The sequence below is a fragment of the Pongo pygmaeus genome, chromosome 2 (genome assembly GCF_028885625.2).
Source record: "Pongo pygmaeus isolate AG05252 chromosome 2, NHGRI_mPonPyg2-v2.0_pri, whole genome shotgun sequence".
NCBI lineage: Eukaryota > Metazoa > Chordata > Mammalia > Primates > Hominidae > Pongo > Pongo pygmaeus.
The window spans coordinates 146536468-146548181 of NC_085930.1; the positions used below are offsets into that span (position 1 = coordinate 146536468).

The following is an 11714-nucleotide window of genomic DNA, read 5'->3' on the forward strand; positions in this document are numbered from 1 at the left end:
ATGAAAAGTAAAACATGCTGACAAGGATGCAGAGAAAAGGGAACTCATCTTTTTAAACACTTTTTTTTTTTAAAGATAATGTCTCACTGTATTGCCCAGGTTGGCCTCAAAGTCCTGGGCTCAAACTATCCTCCTGCCTCAGCCTCCTGAGTAGCTGAGACTACAGGCCCACACCACTGTACCCAGCTGCTAGAAAGGAAAATTCTTATACACTATTGGTGGAAATGTAAATTAGTACAACTATTATGGAAAATAGCATAAATGTTTCTCAAAAAATTTAAAAAGAATTACCATATGATCCAGCAATTTCACTACTGAGTATTTATCCACAGGAATTGAAATCACTATGTCAAAGAGAAAACTGCGATTGAACTTGCCTGCAGCTCTTGGGGTTCCTGTGGCTTTCTTCTTTGTTGGAGCCAGGCCTACATGCCAGCAACCATGTTGAAGGGACCTGCAGTTGGTATTGATCTTGGCACCACCTACTCTTGTGTGGGTGTTTTCCAGCACGGAAAAGTAGAGATAATTGCCAATGATCAGGGAAGCTGAACCACTCCAAGCTATGTCACCTTTACGGACACTGAATGATTGACCCGTCATGCCTCAAAGAATCAAGTTGCAATGAACTCCACCGACACACCAAATGTTTTTGATGCCAAACATCTGATTGGACGCAGATTTGATGACGCTGTTGTCCAGTCTGATATGAAGCATTGGCCCTTCATTGTGGTGAAAGATGGTGTCAGGCTCAAGGTCCAAGTAGAATACAAGGGAGAGACCAAAAGCTTCTATCCAGAGGAGGTACCCTCTATGGTTCTGACAAAGATGAAGGAAATTGCAGAAGCCGACCTTGGGAAGACTTTTACCAAAGCTGTGGTCACAGTGCCAGCTTACTTTAATGACTTTCAGCATCAGGCTACCAAAGATGCTGGAACTATTCCTGGTCTCACTGTACTTAGAATTATTAATGAGCCAACTGCAGCTGCTATTGCTTATGGCTTAGACAAAAAGGTTGGAGCAGAAAGAAACATGCTGATCTTTGACCTGGGAGGTGACACTTTCAATGTGTCAATCCTCACTACTGAGGATGGAATCTTTGAGGTCAAATCTACAGCCAGAGACACCCACTTGTGTGGAGAAGATTTTGACAACTGAATGGTCAACCATTTTTATTGCTGAGTTCAAGCACAAGCATAAGAAGGGCATCAGTGAGAACAAGAGAGCTATAAGATGCCTCCGTACTGCTTGTGAATGAGCTAAGTGTACTCTCTCTTCCAGCACCCTGGCCAGTATTGAGATCGATTCTCTTTATGAAGGAATCGACTTCTACACCTCCATTACCCGTGCCCAATTTGAAGAAAAGAATGCTGACCTGTTCTATGGCACCCTGGACCCCATAGAGAAAGCCCTTTGAGATGCCAAACTAGACAAGTCACAGATTCATGACATTGTCCTGGTTGGTGGTTCTACTCATATCCCTGATTCAGAAACTTCTCCAAGACTTCTTCAATAGAAAAGAACTGAATAAGAGCACCAACCCTGATGAAGCCGTCGCTTATGGTGCAGCTGCCCAGGCAGCCATCCTGTCTGGAGACAAGTCTGAAAATGTTCAAGATTTGCTGCTCTTGGATGTCACTCTTCTTTCCCTTGGTATTGAAGCTGCTGGTGGAGTCATGACCATCCTCATCAAGTGCAATACTACCATTCCTACCAAGCAGACACAGAACTTCACTACCTATTCTGACAACCAGCCTGGTGTGCTTATTCAGGTTTATGAAGGTGAGTGTGCCATGACCAAGGATAACAACTGCTTGGCAAGTTTGAATTCACAGGCATACCTCCTGCACCCTGAGGTGCTCCTCAGATTGAAGTCACTTTTGACACTGATGCCAATGGCATCCTCAATGTCTCTGCTGTGGACAAGAGTACAGGAAAAGAGAACAAGATTACTATCACTAATGACAAGCGCCATTTGAGCAAGGAAGACATTGAACATATGGCCCGGGAAGCTGAGAAGTACAAAGCTGAAGATGAGAAGCAGAGGGGCAAAATGTCATCCAAGAATTCACTTGAGTCCTATGCATTCAACATGAAATCAACTGTTGAAGATGAGAAACTTCAGGGCAAGATTAACGATGATGACAAACAGAAGATTCTGGACAAGTGTAATGAAATTATCAACTGGCTCGATAAGAATCAAGCTGCCGAGAAGGAAGAATTTGAACATCAGCAGAAAGCTGGAGAAAGTCTGCAACCCCATCAACACCAAGCTGTACCAGTGTGCAGGAGGCATGCCAGGAGGAATGCCTGGGGGATTCCCTGGTGGTAGAGCTCCTCGCTCTGGTGGTGCTTCCTCAAGGCCTACTATTGAAGAGGTTGATTAAGCCAACCCAAGTATAGATGTAACATTGTTCCACACATTTAAAACATTGAAGGACCTACATTTGTAGCAAATTCTGTGGCAGTTAAGTTCAGCTGCTATAGTAAGTTGCTGGGCATTCTCAATACTTGAATATGGAACATACGCACAGGGGAAGGAAATAAAATTGTGCTTTATAAACACTGTATTATAAGTGGAAAATGCAATGTCTTAAATAAAACTATTTAAAATTGGCACCATTAAAAAAAAAAAAACAAAGAGAAACCTGCATTCTCATGTTTACTACAGCAGTATTCACAATAGCCAAGAGATGGACTCAACATAAATGTTTATCTATAGACAAATGGCTAAAGAAAATGTGGTATATATACACAATTGAGTACTATTCAACTATAAAAAAGGAATGAAATCCTATTATTCACAGAAACACAGATGAACTTCGAGGACATAATGCTAAATGAATCTAAGACACAGAAGACAAATGCTGCACGATCTCACTCATCCATAGAATCTACAAAAGTTAATCTCATAGAAGCAGAGAGTAGAATAGTGGTCACCAGAGGATGGAAAAGGGGGAATGAGGGAACAGGGAAAGGTTGGTCAACGAGTATAAAGTTACAATTAGATAGAAGGAATAAGTTCTAGTGTTTTATTATGTAGTAGGTTGACTACAGATCATAACAATGTATTATATATTTCAGGGTAGCTAGAAAAGAAGATTTTACCTGTTCTCACCACAAATAAATGAATAAATATTTGAGATGATAGATATGCTAATTACCCTGATTTGATCATTACACAATGTGTACATATATTGAAACATCACACTGTATCTCATATATTTGTATAATTATTATGTGTTAATTAAAACTTTTTTTAACAGTCAAAAAACAAAAGATTTAGCTTCTCACTCAGTCTCCTCTTACACCAATTTGGAGGAAAGGGAAAGGGATGTCTTGTTACTACTGGGTGGTAATGTAAAGTCAGAATTTCCACCTGTCCTCCACTGACATCATAGGCTGAGAAACAAATAGCTTTATGCTATTGATTTCCAATTCAATTTCATTTCTGTAAGAGAATTTATTATGTATGATTTCAATCTTTTTTAATTTTATTGTGAGTGGTTCTATAGCCTAGCATACGGTCTCTCCTATTGCATGTTCAATGTTAACTTATGAGGAATCAGTATTCTGCTGCTGTTGAGTGTTTTATAAATGTTAATTGGATGAAGTGTCATTCAATTATTCTATATTCTTACTTATTTTCTGTCTACATCTATCTGTTCTATCAATTGCTGATAGAGGGAGTCTCAAGCTTTAATTGTGATTTGTCTATTTCTTTTATATATTTGCTTTATATATTTTGAACTTCTCCTGTTGTGTGTATACATGTGTAGGATAATTACTTTTTTTCAGCAAATTGACCCCTTTGTTAATATGAAATGGTCCTCTTTATCTCTGGTAATAGTATTTGTTTGAAATCTACTTTGTTTGATACTAATAGAGCCACTTCAGCTTTCTTATAATTAGTTTTTGCATAGTATATGTTTTTATCCTTTTGTTGTTATCTGGGTCATTATATTTAAAGTAGATTTCTTATAGGCAGCATATATATTTGTCTTGTTTTTTTTTGTCCAGTCTGACAATCTTTGTGTTTTAACTCAAGTCTTTAGATTATTTACAGTTAATGAAGTTTTCAATATCATTTGGTTTAATTTACCACCTTGCTATTTTCTTTCCTTTCTATCTCTTCTTTTTTTTTTAAATTATACTTTAAGTACTGGGGTACTTGTGAAAAACATCCAGTTTTGTTACATAAGTATACACGTGGCATGGTGGTTTGCTACACCCATCAACCCATCACCTACATTAGGTATTTCTCCTAATGCTATCCCTCCACTAGCCCCCCACCACTGACAGGCCCCAGTGTGTGATGTTCCCCTCCTTGTGTCCATGTGTTCTCCTTGTTCAACTCCCACTTATGAGTGAGAACATGTGGTGTTGGGTTTTCTTTTCTGTGATAGTTTGCTGAGAATGATGGTTTACAGCTTCATCCATGTCCCTGCAAATAACATGAACTCATCCTTTTTTATGACTGCATAGTATTCCATGGTGTATGTGTGACACATTTTCTTTATCCAGTCTATTATTGATGGACATTTGGGTTGGTTCCAAGTCTTTGCATTGTAAATAGTGCCGCAATCAACATATGTGTGCATGTGTCTTTATAACAGAATGATTTATAATCCTTTGGGTATATACCCAGTAATGAGATTGCTGAGTCAAATGTTATCTCTGGTTCTAGATCCTTGAGGAATCGCCACACTGTCTTCCACAATGGTTGAAATAATTTACACTCCCACCAACAGTGTAAAAACATTTCTATTTCTCCACATCCTCTCCAGCATCTGTTGTTTCCTGACTTTTTAATGATCGCCATTCTAACTGGTGTGAGATGGTATCTCATTGTGGTTTTGATTTGCATTTCTCTAATGACCACTGATGATGAGCATTTTTTCATATGTTTGTTGGCTATAAAAATGTCTTCTTTTGAGAAATGTCTGTTCATATCCTTCACCCACTTTTTGATGGGGTTGTTTTTTTCTTGTAAATTTAAGTTATTTGTAGATTCTGGATATCAGCCCTTTGTCTGATGGATAGATTGCAAAAATTTTCTCCCACTCTGTAAGTTGCCTGTTCACTCTGATGATAGTTTCTTTTGCTGTGCAGAAGCTCTTTAGTTTAATTAGATCCCATTTGTCAATTTTGGGTTTTGTTGCCATTGCTTTTGGTGTTTTAGACATGAAGTCTTTGCCCATGTCTATGTCCTGAATGGTATTGCCCAAGTTTTCTTCTAGTATTTTTATGATTTGAGGTCTTATGTTTAAATCTTTAATCCATCTTGAGTTGATTTTTGTATAAGGTGTAAGAAATGGGTCCAGTTTCAGTTTTCTGCATATGGCTAGCTAGTTTTCCCAACACCATTTATTAAATATTGCTTGTTTGTGTCAGGTTTGTCAAAGGTTGGATGGTTGTAGCTGTGTGGTATTATTTCTGATGCCTCTGTTCTGTTCCATCGGTCTATATATCTGCTTTGGTACCAGTGCAATGCTGTTTTGGTTACTGTAGCCTTGTAATACAGTTTGAAGTCAGGTAGCATGATGCCTCCAGCTTTGTTTTGTTGTTGTTGTTGTTGTTGTTTTGCTTAGGATTGTCTTGGCTATGTGAGCTCTTTTTTGGTTCCATATGAAGTTTAAAGTCATTTTTTCCAATTCTGTGAAGAAAGTCAGTGGTAGCTTGATAGGTATAGCATGGAATCTATAAATTACTTTGGGCAGTATGGCCATTTTCATGATATTGATTCTTCCTATCCATGAGTATGAAATGTGAAACTCACTCAAAACCACACAAATACATGTAAACTGAACAACCTGCTCCTGAATGACTACTGGGTACATAACAAAATGAAGGCAGAAATAAAGATGTTCTTTGAAACCAATGAGAATGAAGTCACAATGTACCAGAATCTCTGGGACACATTTAAAGCAGTGTGTAGAGGGAAACTTATAGCACTAAATGCCCACAAGAGAAAGCAGGAAAGATCTAAAATTGACACCCTAACATCACAATTAAAAGAACTAGAGAAGCAACAGAAAACAAATTCAAACCTAGCAGAAGACAAGAAATAACTAAGATCAGAGCAGAACTGAAGGAGATAGAGACATAATAAATTCTTCAAAAAAAATCAATGAATCCAGGAGCTGGTTTTTTGAAAAGATCAACAAAATATATAGACTGCTAGCCAGAATAATAAAGAAGAAAAGAGAGAAGAATCAAATAGATGCAATAAAAAATGATATAGGGGTTATCACCACTGATCCCACAGAAATACAAACTACCATCAGAGAATACTATAAACACCTCTATGCAAATAAACTAGAAAACCTAGAAGAAATTGATATATTCCTGGACACAAACACGCTCCCAAGTCTAAACCGGGAAGAAATCGAATACCTGAATAGACCAATAACAAGTTCTAAAATTGAGGCGGTAATTAATAGCGTGCCAACCAAAAAAAGTCCAGGACCAGACGGATTCACAGCCGAATTCTACCAGAGGTACAAAGAGGAGCTGGTACCATTCCTTCTGAAACAATTCCAAACAATAGAAAAAGAAGGAATCCTCCCTAACTCATTTTATGAGGCCAGCATCATCCTGATACCAAAGCCTGGCAGAGACACAACAAAAAAGGAAACTTTCAGGCCAATATCCCTGATGAACATCACTGCAAAAATTCTGAATAAAATACTGTCAAACCAAATCCAGCAGCTCATCAAAAAGCTTATCCACCATGATCAAGTCGGCTTCATACCTGGGATGCAAGGCTGGTTCAACATACGCAAATCAATAAATGCAATCCATCACATAAACAGAACCAATGACAAAAATCATGTGATTATCTCAATAGATACAGAAAAGGCCTTCAACAAAATTCAACACCCCTTCATGCTAAGAATTCTCAATAAACTAGGTATCGATGGAACGTATCTGAAAATAATAAGAGCTATTTATGACAAACCCACAGCCAATATCATACTGAATGGGCAAAAACTGGAAGTATTCCCTTTGAAAACCGGCACAAGATAGGGATGCCCTCTCTCACCACTCCTATTCAACATAGTATTGGAAGTTCTGGCCAGGGCAATCAGGCAAGAGAAAGAAATAAAGTGTATTCAAATAGGAAGAGAGGAAGTCAAATTGTCTCTGTTTGCAGATGACATAATTGTATATTTAGAAAACCCCATCGTCTCAGCCCAAAATCTTAAGCTGATAATCAACTTTAGCTAAGTCTCAAGATACAAAAATCAATGTACAAAAATCACAAGCATTCCTATACACCAATAACAGACAGAGCCAAATCATGAGTGAACTCCCATTCACAATTGCTACTAAGAGAATAAAATACCTAGGAATACAACTTACAAGGGATGCGCAGGACCTCTGCAAGGTGAACTACAAACCACTGCTCAAGGAAATAAAAGAGGACACAGACAAATGGAAAAACATTCTATCTCTTCTTTATTACATTTCTCCTCTTGAATTAACTGATTTTTTTTTTTTTTTTTTTTTTTTGAGATAAGAGTTTTGCTCTTGTTGCCCAGGATGGAGTGCAATGGTACAATCTTGGCTGGCTCACGGCAACCTCCGCCTCCCGGGTTCAATCAATTCTCCTGCCTCAGCCTCCCAAATGGCTGGGATTACAGGCATGCACCACCACGCCAGGCTAATTTTGTATTTTTAGTAGAGACAGGGTTTCTCCATGTTGGTCAGGCTGGTCTCGAACTCCTGACCTCAGGTGATCCGCTCACCTCGGCCTCCCAAAGTGCTGGGATTACAGGCATGAGCCACCGTGCCTGGCCAAATTAACTGAATCTTTTAAGTGTTCCATTGTGTCCCCACTATTGACTTATTTGCTTTACTGTTTTCTTTTTAGAGGTTGTTCAAGAGTTACAAATTGCATCATTAATTTATCACACCCAACCTTCAAATAATATTATGCCACTTTCTGCACAGTACTGTTAGAACCTTATCACAGTATGTTCCAGTTCTCCCTTCTGCTCTTTGTGTTATTGTTATACATTTCACTTCTACATATGTTATAAACCCCACATTTACTATTTTTACTTTAATTGGTAAATTGTCCTTTAAATACATGAAAACAGGATAAGCAAAAGTCTCTAATCTATTTTCTAAAGACTACATTTTTAGATAAGTTTTTGAGTCACAGCAAAATCAAGAGTAAGGTACAGCAATATCTCATATGCCCCCTTCTCTCGCACATGCATAGCTTCCCCCAATATCAACATTCCCCACCAGAGTGTTACAATTGATAAACTTACATTGATACATCCTTATCAGCCAAAGTTTTAATCTATTATTAAATTTGTCCATTAAGTTTTCAATTTCATTAATATTTTTCATTTTTATAAGTTAAATTTGGTTCCTTTCTGAATTTCTTGGTCATTATTTATGAGTTCTTATTTCATGCTTACGTTTTCAAGCTTGGCTTTTATCGTTTTAAATGTAATATGCATGAATATTTTATTTTCTGTCTCTATTAGTTTCATTTATGTCTATTGTTTCCTTGTGTGTTTAGTTATTTTCTTCATGTGTTGCTCTGAAGGTGAATAAATTAATAATAGCATATTATTTTAAATCATTATCTAAACTAAATATTATTTTGTTAGAATTTTGTCTACCCAGTTCACTTAGGATTTATACATATATGATATATTGAAATATGTGAAACTGATTTATAGTTTTGTTTTATAGGGCCATTCTTGTAAATGTACTCTTTATATAACTAACCTTCCTGATTTCCTGTCACAACTTATATGTTGGCCTTAATTTTTTTGTCGTGGGACTTTTTTCTTGCCAAAAAGATTTATGTTTACCTTTTTCCAGGCACTTAGGGGCATTACCCACCCAAGGTCACTTTAAAATCAATTCTCAGCTTAAGATATTTTGATCCGCCTGGGTAATTTGAATTTAGGTAAAAAATTATGGTTAACAAAAAGGAGAGATATTCCTTCTTGCTTCCTTGTTAGTTTACCAGTGCATTTAAAATGTTTTCTGATATTTTATCTACCATTTTATATAGTTTTTTGTTGAGAGTGCGGGTAAGGAAACCTAGTTAGCCACGTTACCAAGAAAATTGAGAAGTCCAGTAACATTCATTGATGGAAGAATTACAAATTAGTACAATAACATCAAGAAGAAAAATTTGGTAAAATCTCTCAAAAGTAGAAGCATTCCTAAGTTTTTGGGTTACCAATCTTACACTTAGAAAGGTCATCCAAGTGCACAAATACTCATTTCAAAGATATTTACTTAAGTCTTATGTGAACTAGCAAAAAATAATGCAAAAAAAAAAAAACCCTTCTCTTGGAAGACTGATTAAATAAATTCTTGCACTTCCAAACACTGAACTATTATAGTCATTTTAAAATGCGGTCATTTTATATATGCTGACATGTTTTGGTTACCAAGACATATTGATAGGTGAAAGCAGGAAGCTGCAGAATCATGTGATTAGGAAGCTACAGATTGTGTAAACTGAGTAACTAACCTGCCAATAGGGTGGAAAAAACTTACTTTCCACGGTTTACTCTTTTATATCTTTAGAATTTTAGGCCATGTTTATATATTACATCTTCAAAAAAAAGACAGTTATAAAAAGAAAATAACAGTTTTTCCTATTCTTAACATACTATTTTTTCTTAAATCAGGAATGAGCATTGGATTTTGTAAAATTGCATCTTTAAGCATCTTTATTTGTGATCATATATTTCCCTCAAATCCATTATTTAATTCTAAAATAATGTCCTAGATTATATTATTAAGTTCTCTAATATTGAGCCGTTCTTTTATTTTCTAAATAAATCTATTGGGTAATATTCAATTGTTATTTTAACAAATTGCTAGAATTTTACTCAGTCCTTCTTTACTTACGATTTCTACATTTATATTCAAAAGGGAAATAAAAGTGAATTAATCTATAGTTTAATGTTGAGAGTACACTCTTATTATATTTTGGAATTTGGATTATCCCTGAAAGAAGAGCTTGAGGACATTTCTAAGTTTTCCCTGTAGGACAAGAATTTAAGCAATGTAGGAATTATCTGGACTTTGAAGCTTTTATTAAAACCTAGATAATAATAATTCTGGCCCCAGTATATCCAGGGGTAAATCTTTTATTTTTAAAAAAATCATGTTTGTGTTCTTCCAGGCTATTTTATCTTTTCTTGGGTAAATTTTGGTAATTTACAGTTTTCTGAAAAAGCATTTATATTACTTATTCTATGAATAGCATATGTATTCTTTGTTTTACATAAATGAATAAATTTAAAGTGTATAGCTCAACAAATGTATCTGTATATATAATCATGTAGCTAATATCCAGATTAAGATAAAGAACATTTCTGTCATTTCAAAAATTAATGGTCTCTTTTGGTCAATAGATAGTCATACCACACCCTGGAATATAACCACATTTTTTAATTTGTATCATCATAGAAAACTGCGAGGGGTTTGCTATCATTGTGAATGATAGGGAAAGATAAGCATTCAGACAGGTTTCCCTTTATGAATCCAGGCCCTGGTGGAGACCAGAAGTCCACATCCCACTCCTTATGCATGGCCACAGCTTCTACAGATCCACCTGTAAAAATAAAAGCCCAACTTCCCTAGCATCATCAGACCCAATGGAAGACTGAGTTCCAGTGTTGGCCAGCCGCCTTGCGTTCAGGTTTTGATGCATTTCCCAAGGTCCCCTTCTTGAACATTCTTTACTGTGGTCTCCTTCTTGATCATTCCTCTGACTTCTGCTGGTGGCATCTAAAATATGTCTGGGTCTTATTAAACGCATAATTGCCAGTAGCAAGTATAACGGGTGATGTAAAATGGTCTTCAGGAACTTTACTGCTCTGTCAGATTTTGTTTGTTTGGTTGACTGGTTTTGCCATTATTGTTAGAACATCTAAAATAAACCATAGCCCTACCCTTCCTTCTTCAGACCTATTGTCAATGTTAAAATGACAGTGAGAAAAATCTTCCATTTTACTTAGCAAGTCTCCTACCAAGTGAGACCAGGGATTGAAGCCAACAGCCAGCAAATGTGAGTGTGTGCATGTGTGGGTGTGTATGTGTGTGTGTGCATGTGTGTGTGTTGGGAAAGGCTGGAGAGCTGACCGTTCTCCTAGCAACTGCCTCCAAACAATGTCCTAGTCCCTCTTGCTCCAGCTTTCAGTTTTCCCAGTACTCAGTTGGAGAAATAGGTCAACTGATTTCTCTTTGGCTGATGCAGATATCTGGACTTTTTAAGCATTGATTGACTTTTCTATTAGTTTTATCCAATTTGTTTTCTATTTTTCAAAAATTGAAGATCTTCAAAGTTCTCGGCCTATGTATGATGCTCCACATCGTTTCCCAAAGTTGTCACAGGCATTTTTGTTTGTTTCTGTTTTTGCATTTTAATATACTTCTAGGATTTTTATAGGGAAGAGGGTAACTATGTTGACTCTATTTGCCAAGTTGAACTTGGAAATTTGACATGACTATATTTCAAAAACTAATGTAAGAAGGCCCCAGAGAAAATGCTTCTTTAGGAGCAATTAGTTTAATGTATTCAGACCTTTCCAGAAATGCCTGGCTCTTGGTTCTTTTGAATTTAGGACAGAGGATCAATTAGATTTCATCTGATCAAAGCAGCTAAACAATTTGTAGAAGAAATAGTATCAAGGGGTTTATCTATATGTCTTGTACTTTTAGAACCT

At 36.6% G+C, this 11714-nt stretch overlaps 1 pseudogene; it reads left to right on the forward strand.

Moving 5' to 3' along the window:
• The first annotated feature begins 419 nt into the window (after positions 1-419).
• On the forward strand, positions 420-2384 carry LOC129033943 (heat shock cognate 71 kDa protein-like; annotated as a pseudogene).
• The last annotated feature ends 9330 nt before the right edge of the window (positions 2385-11714 follow it).